The 16,282-nt window shown below is 46.5% G+C and overlaps 1 protein-coding gene and 1 non-coding gene across 4 annotated transcripts in view; both read right to left on the bottom strand.

Annotated features, from left to right (window-relative positions):
- IA-2 (tyrosine phosphatase IA-2) overlaps positions 1 to 16,282 on the bottom strand; it is a 663,183-nt gene that overhangs the window by 319,996 nt on the left and 326,905 nt on the right. The window lies entirely within an intron of this gene.
- Positions 6,483 to 6,557, bottom strand: TRNAS-GGA (transfer RNA serine (anticodon GGA)). The gene has a single exon. It is a non-coding gene; the product is annotated as a tRNA-Ser (tRNA).

Below are 16,282 nucleotides of genomic sequence, written 5' to 3'. Positions count from 1 at the left end.
AGTGTGTGTGAAGCTCTATCACCAGTGACAACAGAAAGTCGTCATTAGGATCTACGTAAATGACACTAGCGGGCCAAACTTTTTCCGCTTCATAACACAAACAAATTGGCAAGATAAGCAAGTAATGCGCCCGAGCAAAACGAGAACAAGATGAAAGCAGAAGCCAACGTCTCGACAAGCGGATGTGTCTGATGCCATGTAATTCAATAGGGCACCTGGTATTTATGACCTTCTTTTTAATTTTACATTTTGCAGGCGTACCTGAGGTTTCCTTCTTTTTGTACTCTACGAACGGATACCCCAACCGTAGTTCTGGAAATGCGGGCTTCATCTAACCAAAGCAACATGAGCCCAAGGGAAAATTACTAAAAGCCTTGTCATTGAAGCCAGGTATATAGGTTCCAAAAATGGAAGCGTAAGCTTCGCTTGAAACAAGCTGTGCACGTGTATTTCGCTCGGGTTTCTGTTTATCATTAAGGGAGGAACCGAGAGAGCCTGAATAGCAGCTTTATTTTTTTGGGAACGGTAGAAAAAGAACATTCCATCAAGGTAATTAGCAAGATATAACGTTGCTAATGCAATACAAAAGCAACGAGCCTCTGAAACTTAGTGATGGAGCTTGCATCAAGTTTCTCGCTGTGGCTGAATTCAAAGAAGGCTTGCGCGTCTGCGCAGATATGCAAAACTTCCCACCGCTTTCTCTTTTTTTCTCCCCCCCCCCCCCCCTTTGACGTAGCTTTTCCTTGAAAAGCACCGAAAATTATAATGTGGTCAGAGTAACTCCCGGGAAAGAAAGCTGTCGCTGTGAATTTTACTATGTTTCCTTGCAAGAGGCAAGCGCCATGTTCACGGCGCTAAAAATACGTTATCTATGGAAGGTCCTTTTATCACACAAATCGACATTTGTTAGTTTGCGAAATGTAGACGACCAGAAAACGAGCCTGCTGGCATGATCCACGAGTTTCATGTACGGTCAGATTTGATTGATTGATTGATTGATTGATTGATTGATTGATTGATTGATTGATTGATTGATTGATTGATTGATTGATTGATTGATTGATTGATTGATTGATTGATTGATTGATTGATTTTTAGTCCATCAACTTCGCAATGGCACATACCTCATAGGATGACGCTCATTTATTTGCGACACAACTAAACAAAAATACATTGTTCACGGGCGCTACTCACTTTTGTGGAATCAATGAGAACTCGGTGTGTTATGTTAGTCAGCGACCAAACACCTTTCTCAGATACCGGACGTGATATTCGCTCAATAGGTTCTTAGCCATCGTGCGCGCATTACACTATGCTACAAATGAACCTGAATGTAAAGCCGTAATTCAAGAACATATAGGACAAAAGAAGATCACAATACGTCGCTGACAGTATTACGAAACCAAAGTAATTGGTACCTTTGTGTATTTGCATGAACATAGTAAAATGAGATATGTAGCGCCCATACTACCCGTCCACTAGCCCTTACGAGACCTCGGACACAATATAACAGAAACGTTATAGGAAAAATAGTGCGCGCGAAAACTTCATGATACACCATTAGAAGATATGAAGTGCACGACCCGTTGTCCACCATGCGGAATAGAGATCGGTGTTCACCACTGACATATCTGCCATGTGTAAAGGAGAGAATCAGACAAGAGGCCATCACCGCGATCGCCTGCTTTACTATGCTTCCTCTCCTTTCCTAGCGCTCGCCGTCTGAGCGTCTGCACCCGCGCCAAACTGCGTCTCTTCGTCTTCACACATGCTATAGAATAGGTCAATTTCACCATTAGTACCTAGAAAGAGAGAGAGAGGTGAAACGAAGGCACGTTACACAGACGCACATCCGGTTTGCTGCCCTGCACTGGGGAAGAGGATATACGGACGAAAGGAGATAGATAGATAGATAGATAGATAGATAGATAGATAGATAGATAGATAGATAGATAGATAGATAGATAGATAGATAGATAGATAGATAGATAGATAGATAGATAGATAGATAGATAGATAGATAGATAGATAGATAGATAGATAGATAGATAGATAGATAGATAGATAGATAGATAGATAGATAGATAGATAGATAGATAGATAGATAGATAGATAGATAGATAGATAGATAGATAGATAGATAGATAGATAGATAGATAGATAGATAGATAGATAGATAGATAGATAGATAGATAGATAGATAGATAGATAGATAGATAGATAGATAGATAGATAGATAGATAGATAGATAGATAGATAGATCATATTAGTTGGGGGTACATACGATAGGGTGCATCGGCGCTGTAAACAGTCGCCAAGACCTGTCGACTTGACATACTGCAAAAACGCTTTCGTGGCTTTCTGTGCCATTGACGCGCACGGATATGGTCCATGGATATGGTCTAGCCGGTTCTAGGTCTAGCCGGTCCAAGGCTGCCCGAAGACGGGCACGCTCTACGTCGTGCCGGGCACCTAGAGACAGAATGCGATCAATAGTTTCTGCTGTTTTACGAGAGTCTCACATGGCCGTATCTCAAATTTTGATGCGGAACGAGGCGGCATTTGTAAATGCCACCCCGAGCCAGAAGAGGCACAACAATGTCGCCTTAGGACGGGAAATTTTTTATGGTACTTGTATCATTAGGGATGGATAAAGTGTATGAATATGGCCAATATTTGTGGATCATAGCCTTAGCCACGAAATACATTTTTCTTGCAGCGTCGGTTATGGATGAGGGGATCAGAACTAGCCGGATTTTTACATGGGTGGGACGGAGCGGCTCCGACGACGAGGTCATTACCAGCGATGTCCGTATGTCCAGACAGCCACTGAAATATAATTTGATGCCCTTTATCGATAGCCTGATGGTGGTCCTCTCCGATCTCATATACCAGGTGCGCATGAGTCCTGTGATATAGGGCAAAGTGCAGGTTCTGAAACGCTGCCTTAGAGTCACGAAAGATGGCTAATTTCCGAGGTGTCTTTTGCAAGAGGTATTTTACAGTAGCATGCAGGGCAGTAAGCTCTGTCGCCGTTGACTTTGTCACACATGACAGTTTGAGTTTCATAGTAGTTTGAGTAGCTGGGAATGACAGCGACACCTGATGACCTTGTCGGTGAAACCGAACCATCGGTATAGATGTGTATTCGGTCCTTGTACACCTAATTCAACAATAGCACCGTCAACTGCCTCACTGCTATATTTGGCTGATTGGCCTTCTTTACAACCGGAAACTTAGGCGCACATGAGATTGTTGGAGACACCGTAAAGGGAAGTGAAGGCTTTGCTGCTGGTGTTTATCCTGATAGAAGACAATCGCGACAGGTGATGATAACTTCAGAAATGTGACACGAGGTGTCTGCGAAGGTGAGGACGCCGACTGGTGATCTGGGACGCTGGAAGGATGAGGAATCTGCTCCTGGAGACAATCCGCGGCAACGTATGTTTGGATGGGATGATCTTTCAAGAGCAAGATTGTTGCAGATGTTGAAGCGCTGAGTGCAAGTCCTAAACCCGTGCGCAATGCCTGTCGCTGTAAGCACTCCAATGAACAAACATTTGACTTGCACGAACTAGACAACACCGGAATACTGTAGCGTAGATATACTAGGAATAGAGCTCTGGACAGCCTCTAAGCTGTTTTTACTCACTGAGCTCTGCGGTATACTGAGCGCACAAATCTGCATGCAAAACTTATGCAGGCAACTGTCATGTTAATCTGTTTTATTAAATATTCAGATGCAGATATTACAGGAAAATAACTAACCTATCCGACACATGCACATTGCAATCTCATCTCAGTAAAATTGCTTTTGGTGTGACACTTCACAAATTAAAGTGAATACTAACAACTGAAGATCAATGAGAATAACATGGTCTGTTATCAATGCTAGCTTTTATTCTTATAGTATTATTGGTTCTCTTCTGACTTCGGTGACTTCGTACAACTACCTAGGCGTTCAAATTACTAATTATCTTGATTTTGGCTTCTAGCGCGAAGTGAAACACGGACACAGAAAGGAGCAGACAGGACGAGCGCTAACTCTCAACTAAATTTTTATTGAAACGAAGAACAAATATATAGGTGATTGCAGCAACCGTAGAATCAGAACATGACAATGTAAAAGCATCAGTTAAACATGTCAGTCAAAGAACAAAAATTATTTCAGATTAGTACACGTATTGCGAAGGTACTGGAATTCGCAATCTAACAGAGACAACGAAGCATGACTGACGCAAGTTTCTCCTAATCTTTTTATGTGGAAAGCCTCGATAATTTCCCTCGTGGTTTGGCATCTGTGTCTAGAAAGAATTTTTGTGTCTTTAAAGAAAGGTTTGCATCCACAATCGAAACAATGTGCGGCTAAATGTGATGCGTTAGGGTTGTTTAGTGAATGTTTGTGTTCTTTTAGTCTAATGTTAATGCATCTACCACTCTGTCCAATGTAAGCTTTCCCACATTCGAGTGGAATCTGATAAACTATGCCCGTGTTGCAAGGCACTAAATGGGACACATGTTTAACTCCGCAATCATCTTTTCTTTTTTTGCCTTCCTGTTCAAGTCTCCTATTTATCAAAGGGCACATGTTAGCCAACTTTCGTGGGGCCGAGAAAACGGTACTGACGTCATACCTATTGGCCACATTCCTTAAACCATGGGATAATCTATGTACGTAGGGTACAACAGCAAACTTTGTATCTTTTTTCTGTTTTTCTTGTTTCGTACCAGGACTTTTAACCCATTTTACAAGTTTTTCGAAGGTTAGTGATAATAGATGCACGGGATAGCTAGCCTTTCCAAGCCTTTCTATCTGTTGTGAAAAACTTTGTTGCATATTGTGCGGACATGATTTAGTAATGGCAGACCTAAGAGTTGAATAAGCTATCCCCGGTTTAACAAGTTTAGAATGACAAGAAGAAAATAGGCCCCCTAGGCCCCCACCCTAGGCCCCCACCAGGTGGGGGCCTAGGTGAAACCTATGTGGGGGCCTAGGTTTCACGCTAGAAATTATCCAGGCCAACAAATTACAATTTCTAGATCTGTGCTTAGCGTTCCAGGATGAGCATGTCTGTTAGCATTATTCGCCTAGGGCCAAGAAGCCACTGCTAGAATTTTCTTCTTGCCATTCTAAACTTGTTAAACAGGGGATAGCTTATTCAACTCTTAGGTCTGCCATTACTAAATCATGTCCGCACAATATGCAACAAAGTTTTTCACAACAGATAGAAAGGCTTGGAAAGGCTAGCTATCCCGTGCATCTATTATCACTAACCTGCGAAAAACTTGTAAAATGGGTTAAAAGTCCTGGTACGAAACAAGAAAAACAGAAAAAAGATACAGAGTTTGCTGTTGTACCCTACGTACATAGATTATCCCATGGTTTAAGGAATGTGGCCAATAGGTATGACGTCAGTACCGTTTTCTCGGCCCCACGAAAGTTGGCTAACATGTGCCCTTTGATAAATAGGAGACTTGAACAGGAAGGCAAAAAAAGAAAAGATGATTGCGGAGTTAAACATGTGTCCCCTTTAGTGCCTTGCAACACGGGCATAGTTTATCAGATTCCACTCGAATGTGGGAAAGCTTACATTGGACAGAGTGGTAGATGCATTAACATTAGACTAAAAGAACACAAACATTCACTAAACAACCCTAACGCATCACATTTAGCAGCACATTGTTTCGATTGTGGATGCAAACCTTTCTTTAAAGACACAAAAATTCTTTCTAGACACAGATGCCAAACCACGAGGGAAATTATCGAGGCTTTCCATATAAAAAGATTAGGAGACACTTGCGTCAGTCATGCTTCGTTGTCTCTGTTAGATTGCGAATTCCAGTACCTTCGCAATACGTGTACTAATCTGAAATAATTTTTGTTCTTTGACTGACATGTTTAACTGATGCTTTTACATTGTCATGTTCTGATGCTACGGTTGCTGCAATCACCTATATATTTGTTCTTCGTTTCAATAAAAATTTAGTTGAGAGTTAGCGCTCGTCCTGTCTGCTCCTTTCTGTGTCCGTGTTTCACTTCGCGCTAGAAGCCAAAATCATGTTACCGTACCAACTCGCCCAACTGTTTATCCTTTTGCATTACTAATTATCTTTCCTAGAATTTGCATGTTGGATACATTATTAACAACCGCAATCACGTGCTTGGCTTCTTCCCCCGCTACCTTCCCCAAGTTCCAATAACCTTGAAGCTTGGCTTCTATACAAAACCTTATTCTCATCGAAAGTTGAATATGCCTCGTCTGCTTGGATCCCCAAACTAAATTCAAATTTTTTCCTTCATACTCCGAATCCAGTCATCACCACAACACATATGCTTGACGTAGTAGTTCTGCGGAAACCCGCAAGGTGGAGAGAAGTAATGAATAAAGAGAAAATCAGACATCCACCCGTTCGTAGCAATTGCTACAAAGGAAACCCATACGGGTTCCTCGAAAGAAAAGCCTCATAGTTGAAGAAAAATTCGTCCTGGTCCGGGACTCGAACCCGGGACCACCGCCTTTCCGGGGCAGCCGCTCTACCACCTGAGCTAACCAGGCGGCTAGCAGATGGCAGGGCGAAGTCGAATTTGTCGTCAACACGAAGCAAAGGCAAGAGTTTGACGTAGTAGTTCTGCGGAAACCCTCAAGGTGGAGAGAAGTAATGAATAAAGAGAAAATCAGACATCCACCCGTTCGTAGCAATTGCTACAAAGGAAACCCATACGGGTTCCTCGAAAGAAAAGCCTCATAGTTGAAGAAAAATTCTTGTCCGGGACTGGAACCCGGGACCACCACCTTTCCGGGCAGCCGCTCCACCATCTGAGCTAACCAGGCGGCTAGCAGATGGCAGGGCGAAGTCGAATTTGTCGACAACACGACAGCTTCGTGTTGTCGACAAATTCGATTTCGCTTCGTGTTGTCGACAAATTCGACTTCGCCCTGCTATCTGCTAGCCGCCTGGTTAGCTCAGATGGTGAAGCGGCTGCGCCGGAAAAGCGGTGGTCCCGGGTTCGAATCCCGGATCAGGACGAATTTTTCTTCAACTATGAGGCTTTTCTTTCGAGGAACCCGTATGGGTTTCCTTTGTAGCAATTGCTACGAACGGGCGGATGTCTGATATTCTCTTTATTCAACACATATGCTACAACATTGTCACACAGTGGAACTCCCGCTTGCACTACACGAATAAATCGAACATGATTAGACCGCTTGTCCTGCGATATGAGGAATATTGTCGTAATTATGACATTCCTCATGCGGTCCTTCAGGTTGTTAAAAGGCCACAACGATTACCTCAGCGGTGCGAGTTCATACAGTTCCGTGATTGTGCACTGACATCTCTAAAGAAAAATGACACCCCACACCTTCTTCGGCTCATCAATGCATTTGTGCTGTGTCACTTCACCTACACGGTAGCCATGCACAACTGGCTCAGAGCCGAGCAAGAAAAGCTTAATGCCATCATTATAAAATTCGTCAAGAGAGCCCTCGGGCTGTCCGTCAGAACGCATACCGAGGACCTCCTTCGGCTCGGCATATACAACACCATGGAGGTCACCGAGGCTGAGGAACGGGCCCAGCTAACTCGGCTGTCCACCACGCCTGCTGGCAGGCGTATCCTCGAGGAGATCGGACTCGCACCAACCAAGAACTTGGCTGAAAACACCCAAATCTCCAGAGAAATAGGGGAGGACACCGTGGTCGCCACTTTGCCCCGCAACGTTCATCCTGTTCAGAACGCAGGTCGTCGCAAGTGCAAGAGCATTGAATATACTGAAGCAAATAAACAAAGACAAGATCGAAGCTAGCTTCGTGGACGCAGCTGCATACCGAGACGGCAAGGCTTTTGCGGTTTACGTCGTGGACACGAGGGCAAAGTCGTCAACTGTGCTTCCGTCCTGAAGACGAACCCCGAGGTGGCCGAGCAAGTGACCATTGCACTCGCCATGCAAGACAGTCGGAGAGAAAGGGTGTACAGCGATTCGAAAGTGGCCGTCAATCCATTCCAGAAAGGCCCGGCAGGCAATTCAAATTTTGAAAGGCGCCAAACACGGCGACACCTCCATACACTCCATTCTGTCGTTTCGTACTCTTCCCTCCCAAGTCTTTATTTTCCTTTTTTTGGCGCAACAATGTATTCATACACTCCATCCTTTGGTTCCTAGCCCAGCTCGGGGCGATTGAGGGGGTTCCTCTGAACCTCAACGAGTCTGCCCAAGAGGTTGTGCGTGGCTTTACCGACCGTGCTGCCCTCGGATCGGGCGACTCTCTCCCCGGACACAGAGACGCTCCTATAAGGCCCAATGAACTTACTAAATTCTTTTACTTTTAGAGAAGGGTTTTCCTGCCACCTCACTCCAAGCTAAGCAGGCCGCAGGCGGTCACACTCAGACTCCTGCAAACGAACTCCTACCCCAATCCGGCACCCCTTAACAGCACATATCCCGAGATTTATCCGAATTGTTCTTGCGTGGCCTGTGGTGAGGTTGCTACGTTGCCTGATATGCTCTGGGAGTGCGGGTCGCTGGGCCCGAAGTTCACCAAGGAAGAGTGGGACGCGCTCCTGTGAAGTGCCGTCTTTGAGGACCAAATTCTGGCAGTCCAGCACGCCCGCGATCGGGCCGGCAGACTAGACCTGTCAGTCCCGTCGTGGGAGTAGCCGGGCGCGCTTTTTTTTTTGCGTTTTGCTGGAGCAAATAAAAGTTTATTCACTCACTCACAAACACATCATACAAGAATTCCGCGCTCTTTAGGACAAATATTAAAATTACATGGAATTTTGCACTAATATGACTCTAAAAAAAAGAACACGCGGGTGTGGGGGTCGTGACAAAAAAAAATTTGAAAAAAAGTATTTGATTACCACAGCATGCCTCTGTTTACACGGCCGAAGTCTATGCAATATGGGCTGTAGCCCAAAAGATCATCGCTGACAAACACGAAAACACAGTCATATACACTGATTCTTTAAGCACAATGACGGCTCTACGTGGGACATTCGAATGCGAACCATTGTTAGGGGATATTTCAAACATGGTAACATATACTGGGTAATGAAGCAGCTTATAGAAGCGCATCAATGGCAGCAAACATAACAAACACAATGTTTCCATATAAAGATAGTATCTGTGCGATTCGAAAGGCCCTGAGGTAAAAATGGCAACAAGAATGGGACCATTGTTCAAGCAACATGTTTCTAAACCCGTAATTGGCGAGTGGAAGTCGTGCAGTCATTATCAATGGTTCTATGAAGTAATCGTACGTGGACTTCAGATTGGACGCACACATCTTACACAAATTTTTCTCCTTCAAAAAAGAAACCCGTCAACTTGCGAGGGGTGCCATGAACATCTTACAGTGATACACATTCTCAGGACATGTCTACACATCGAAACACAGAGACGGAAGCATTTACGCAATCTGCATAACTTACATATACGTTCTTTAGCACCCTGTCCTAATCATGGCAGATGACACACTAGGGCCGTTTAATAATTTGTTCAACTTTACTTTGTTCAACTTCAAATTTGATGAGCCATTGCTGATGATGATATTTTTACCACCAGATTAGACGCCCCGTTCGTTACGTATGAGCTATTGCAACGAGTAACTTAAGGCTTCCACCTTAGAAAACTGGATCTTCCTGACCTTTCTGTACGACACCGCCTAGCCTGACTACGGGCATTTCACAAAACGTATTAATTCAATGACAACGTGAAACAATATCTTTTCTCCGTCCCTCATTACGTACCATTGCGTATTGACCGACATCTAGAAGTTGGCGCGCCGAATTGTCATACTAAACGTCATTACGAATCTCCTCTCCCAAAGAGCAGCATCGACTGGAATCCCCTGCCTACCTCCGTCGTCCTGCTCGCAACGCCTGCGTCCTTCAAGTCTGCAATTCAGAAGATTTGTAATGAAGTGCACCTACTCTCATGCTTTATTTTTCTGTTGTCGTTCACACTCCCATTCCCATTTGTAACGCCTCGAGGCCTTGACACTACCTGAACAAATAAATCAAAATGTTCCGCCGCTCGCGAAACAAAATAAAAATAATAGAGCTGGTTTCTCCTCACATTTAGTCCTATTGCGGGGAAGCCATCACTGACGAGTAAAGTCGCAGCATTTATTGTCGCGTTTCAGAAGCAAATTTTAGCAATTTTATAGATGACAGCAGCTTTCGCTATACCGACAGAGATTCAGCACCGCGCTTACTGTGTTAAGGCTAGTTTATTTCAAGCTAACGCGCTCGGAACCGCGAAGCGGAATACCACGCTTAAGATGCGGAAATTTTTGCGCGGTCCTTTTTCTTGCACAGAAATATCTTCTGTTCACACGCAGTGGCAGCGACAAGCCTCAAGTCGTTCCGCACGCCTCGGCATCATCTATGTTTTGCGCAAAAAGATGCCGCCGGCGTGTTACACCGACAACACTGATTGACTCCCGGCCCGAAGTCACAGCCACCATGCGGTGCAAACAGGTGATGCACGTCTATCACATTGCTAGTCCTCGCAGGAAGCGCTTTGTTTATTTAAAATGTGAATACGGGTGTTAAACACGCCGTCCAAGAGTAAGCTACCGGAACCACGGCAACGAAGCGGATGCGTATGTACAAAGGTAAGCACAAAGGTTGCTAGCGCTGCCTGTACATAAATATGCGCCGGTCAGCTGATAGCAGTTGCGCCACAACGACTAATGGAAATACTTGCAAAATAAAGGGAACCCTAGTGTCGTGGCGCATTCCGTCGTGCGAGATGCGCTGGTGTAGCGAAATGCGAAGCCCTGACGCGGCGCGAGGCGCTGCCATTTCGCCACAGTAAACTCGTAATTCCGCTACTACCGAGAAATACCGGCGAGACGCCACGGCGCTGGCCACTGGGAGCAAGAAGCGACAATCTCGCTGCCGGGTTTTCTATATCTATCTATATATGTATATATATATATCTCTTTCTGCAAACCCCGAATCGCCTTGTTGCCCCATCGACGACGTTATTGCGCACTCATATTGCGAACAGCGAGACGACGGCGCTCGGCGCTTGACTGCGACCCCGAAACGTTGTAATACAAAGTTCAGGGAGACCGAGGGGTGGCGGCACCCACGGGGCTATAGTAAGCGAGGCGAGGAGGAGAAGGCGGAGGAGGAGAGATACAGAAGGCTGCCAGGTGGGAGCTCCGGAAACGCAGGTCCGTCCGAAGTGAAATGAGCTCGACCTTTCCGCCGATATTTCTCAATCGAAAAGCTCGCCCGCGCGGCGTTCACCAGCCCTCCCAATACCTTCCTCCTGCCCCCTCCCGCTTCATCCCGTCTTGTCTCATTTATTTCATTCGGTCCCCCCAGCCTCCCTCTGTTCTTGGTGCGCCGCTGTCCGCGCTTCACTCTGGTTTATTTTGTTTATTCGGTCGCTCACATTATATACTTTTTTATTATTATTATTATTTTGTCTTTCATGTCGGAACAACCCTCTCAAGTGCGACGACCGGGCAAGCCGCGCGGTCGCTGGCTGCTATTGTCGCCGAAGCGTACGACCGCTCCGGAGTAAGGCCCACGTGGACGAGGACGCGGGGAGGCAATATATGGATCCTCGGCATTTCCTGAAAACATTTTCCGAAATTGCGAGTGCCGCGGGCCCCCGCCACTGAACTCTCACTGTAAGCTTTGTCTTCGACTCAGCTACCACTGCCGTCACGCTTTTCTCTTATATGAAATCTGGGGAAAAGGAACAGAACCAACGAATAAAGTGAAAATCGATTCTCGGTCATTTTTCGAAGACATGTTCAGCACTACATTTCGCAAGGCGGATAGTTGATTAATTGCCGTTAACCTTTTATTGGTAGATGCTGCGCTTAACATTCCCGGTGCAAAAGTTTATATAAGTTCATATACTGACGTTATCGCTAGCTGTACAGTTAGTTGTCACTGCTACAAGCGAAGAGGCTCCGACGTGTGGATATCCTAAAACGAAAGTAATCGGGTCATCTGGATCCATTGGATAGCCCTTATGATCCAGGAAAATAAGGTTTAACACAGTGCACCAACAAGCGGCATTCAGAAAAGAACTACGGACTTTTCGAACAAAACTGCGACGGAGCAGACTTGCCTTATAGTAGGTTCATGTCTCTCGTTCGCAGGGTACCGTAGGCGTGCGTGCTTTTACTTATCAATCGCCGCTTCAAGTGCACGTTGAATAACTTGATTTGGCAAGGCGTAGATGTATACTGTGCGCTTTGGTGAAGCCTTTGTGCGCGCTGCAGCGCGATATTGTGCGTGCCACCAAACTGGTGTGCATTCGGAGAATAAGAGCTGTTGCCTCCGAGATACTGGTACATATATGTGTGATATGTACCATATATGTGATATGATATGTGATATGTATATGTATGATATGTGATATGTGTGATATATGAGCGAGAAAACTTTATTTTGAATCAGAACGATTCGCGTCCGGCGAATTAGTCGGCTGGGACACCCACCGAGGTTACGGCCAAGGTGAGGGTGTGTGTTTGTATTTTTGCTTTGCTTGATCAGGCATACTACACACGAGATACTTAATTCAGAAAAAGCTTACATGAACTAGTGCAATGACTATGGATATTTTGCTATTGAAAGTAAATTTTTTTTTCGATTACACAACTCGGAGCCACCTATGGTGCACGAACTACTGCAGACACTGAGCCTCAAGTAAATTGCTTTCGTTAATTACCTTCTAAGGGACTGCTTGTAAAAGGTAACCTGCGAGTTGCCTCACGACGCGTAAATGGGCAAGCGCAGTTAACCTATTTCGGGACATTTACAAACGAAGTCCTATAAGTGACGCAGCGCATATGTGATTCTGCGTCTTATGTAACGCAGTGCCGTGCCCGCGCTCTTGTTACGGCCAACCACGTAGCAAGTTCTATCCGCTTCAATCGCTTGTGATCGATACAACCTCGCCTGCCTAGGGCTGAATTACCGCGTTTCAATCGCGAACGCGAACCACGCTAGGCCACGCCCACCAACGCATGCGTTAATTGATGACGTGTTCCGAAGACGGTGCATATTGTGGTTGCCACTCAAGTGCATCAGCGAGCGTGGGGCGCGATAGAAGCGTTCACGTGGGCGGGATACTTCACGGTAATAGGTCTCGTGGAGAGAAGCCCGACTTCTTAGCCCGATAATTGCACAGCCAAGTAACACCGCGCCCGACAGTCGTGTGTGTAACGGGGAACGCTTTCGTGCAAACGGTAAGCGTCGTCAAGCGGAGTCTAACGACACGATAATCACCACGTATTGCGTGCGCACCTTGCCCCTTTAGCGCTATTATGTTAGTCCGGTGTGTGACAGATCAACTTGCTCTAATTACTGCTTTGGTCATTACAAGTACAAGAAGTCCGCACGTAACATTTACTTTCAATTGAATGTCTGCCCATCTTTGCATTTTGTACTTTGCAGTATGTTCAGATTTGTCCTCTCCCACTCCTATTATAGTCCCTCCGGGACTGACAGTATCAATAAATGAAATGAAATGAAGAGTAAGCCAAGAACGAACAGGCGGGGCCTGATCAGGACCATTTAAACCCTAACACCGGCGCTCGTACGAATGTGCTGCCAGTAACCTGTGCTCACGAAAGGCAACAAGAAACCTGACACGTTCCATCTTCCGAGAAAATGGCACAGAAATGTATAAACAGCGCGGAAAACACGGAACACATTGTGCTTCTTCAGGTTTGTTGAACACCTCCCCGTCGATGTGTACGTAAAAAAGAAGCAAAAGAAGCGAAACAAACAATAGTGGGTAAAAAAATAAAGAAGAGCGTAAGCGGGGGCAATCGCATTCAAACGACGTCCGCGTAACGACCCTCTCAACGACCCACTTTGACAGTGTCGCGAGCTTGCGGCGAAATATTATTAATCGGAAATGAGGCGGGCGGGCGGAGAAAGATGAAAGGGGCGCGCCGCCGCTCTCTCGCGCATATTTCGACGACGACAGCAGCAGCACATGTACAGAGAGCCGGCATCAAGAGGCACTGAATGCGCGAACTCTTCTTTGTCACTGGGCTGCGATCCGCGCGCGCCGGCGCTTCAAAAGCGCGCTGGGGACATCAACTTGTCGCGCGCGCTCAGCGGTCACCCCCCACAGCACTCTCGCTAAGCAGCTATGGCGACAACCAGAATGCTGGACACGCAGTTGCGTGTACGGCACGCAAGCGAATGAGTGAGAGGGATTTGAAGAAGAGAGAGAGAGTGAGAACGCGGCTAACTAGACCTGTACTGCCTGCTGAAATCTCCGGCCGCTGCGCGAAGCCTGACAAACCGAATACGCGCGCGTGCCGGAAATCGCCAGCAAATATACGAGCAAGGAACCTGCGTCGCGCGAAGAAAGAAACAATGCGCGCGCTTCGACAGCTCGTGCCGCATATAGCCGCGCCTCACACGGCGGGCGTTCTGCTTCAACGCAGAACGCGGAGAAGGAATGCGGCAATGAAGTGAGAAACACGACTGAGAGCAACAAAAGAGAGACGACGAAAGTATGGCGGACAAAATAAGGTTGAAACGCAATGGAAACGGGCACCAAACGCACGCGCGCGGCACCTAAATGCACGGTGAGCTTTCTTCTTTTCTTTCAACGAAAACAGCGGTTCGAGAAAGAGAGAAAGGGAAGGCGGGACTGGTGGGAACGCACGGAGAACGGCACAGGCTGGAAAGCGAAGAAGCCTCGCCCGCGCGTGATACGGTCCGAAGAGGACGCCGCCTCCGCTGCTTGCTTGGTGGAACAAAGGCGCTCTCGCGCTCGGCAGCCCCACCGATGCGTGGTGCCCGCTTGTTCGCTCTCCGGAATTTGAGATCGGTACCCCCTCCCTTCCTGTTCCTGGGAGCCGGGACTCTGAGCAACAGGTTACTGCTCTGCTTCCCTCCGCGCGTGTGGCGTTTTCCGGTGCGCCGGCGTCCTTATTTTGCTTTTTTTTTTTATTCGCCAGCGTCTCCCCTGCTCGGGTTTCACGCGTTTCAATGCTTTGTGTTACTCGTGCTGTTGAAGCTGGCTACATGCGTTTGTTTCAGGAGTTTCTTTTTGCCCCCGTTCGTTCCACCCCACCCCCCTTTCTTTTTATATGGGTGGGGTGGGGTTTCTTTCTTCTCGTTCACTATACTCGATTCAATGTAGGTGCACGCACAAATGGTCGTTCTTGCATTTAGAGAGCCTTTTAGCCTGCTCGCGAATTTCTATGCGCCCTCTCAATGGGCAATGAGCGCGCTTCGATTTGTTCCCTTAGCCGAAACTATCCTCGAAGGAGGGGAAGCGTAGACGAAGACGTGGGTGTCCAAACTTGGGTCTAACGCGAAGGCGGAAATGTTTGCCTGCGGCTCGACGGGGTGCCATTGGCAAGCCCTCCACAGCTCTGTAGAGTTACCGCTATCGCTGCCTTCGTTTGTTAGGCTTCGCACGCACCGGTTAATTCGAGCGTGCAGTTGCACGGTTTAGATAGCGTTCGCAAAGCTTCTCAGAGGTATTGAAATTCCTGAAACGGCATTGGTAAAGCGCTAGCTCTACGATACAGCACTGTAGTAAGGATCTAGCAAAAAGTAACTCCCTCCCGATTACATGCAGTGACGCGGACAGGGTACTGACCCGACTTATAATGTTATATATATATATATATATATATATATATATATATATATATATATATATATATATATATATATATATATATATATATATATATATATATATATATATATATATATATATATATATATATTGTAAGCATTTTTCACCCGGAAGGCCATCGATGGGTTCCCGTTCTACCGCGCTCTCTTCGCGCTGCAGTTCTGCAGGCCTCACACGATGACCCTACGTCAGGCCACTTGGGTTACAACAAAACACACGAGCGCATACGCAGCCGATTCTATTGGCCAGGCCTTTTCACGAGCATAGCTAGATATGTTGCCTCGTGCACGCTTTGCCAACACCGTAAGCGACCTACTACTGCTCCGGTCGGGACCCTACAACCACTTCCTTGTCCAGCACAACCCTTCTCTGTCGTCGGCATTGACCTTTTCGGGCCACTCCCACCTACTCCAGACGGCAACCGATGGATCGTCACTGCTGTTGACCATTTGACCCGGTACGCTGAAACAGCCTCAATACGCTCAGGAGCTGCCTCAGAAGTAGCGGCCTTCTTCTTGCAGTCTGTCTACTTACGTCATGGGGCGCCTCACGTTCTTTTGAGCGATCGAGGCAAGACATTTCTTTCAAGCACTCTTAATCAAGTTCTGCAAGCGTCCAACACCGTGCACAAGA

The sequence above is a fragment of the Dermacentor albipictus genome, chromosome 1 (genome assembly GCF_038994185.2).
Source record: "Dermacentor albipictus isolate Rhodes 1998 colony chromosome 1, USDA_Dalb.pri_finalv2, whole genome shotgun sequence".
Taxonomy (NCBI): Eukaryota; Metazoa; Arthropoda; class Arachnida; order Ixodida; family Ixodidae; genus Dermacentor; species Dermacentor albipictus.
Note: the sequence above shows the minus strand (reverse complement) of the source record. Positions and strands in the feature narration are given on the sequence as shown.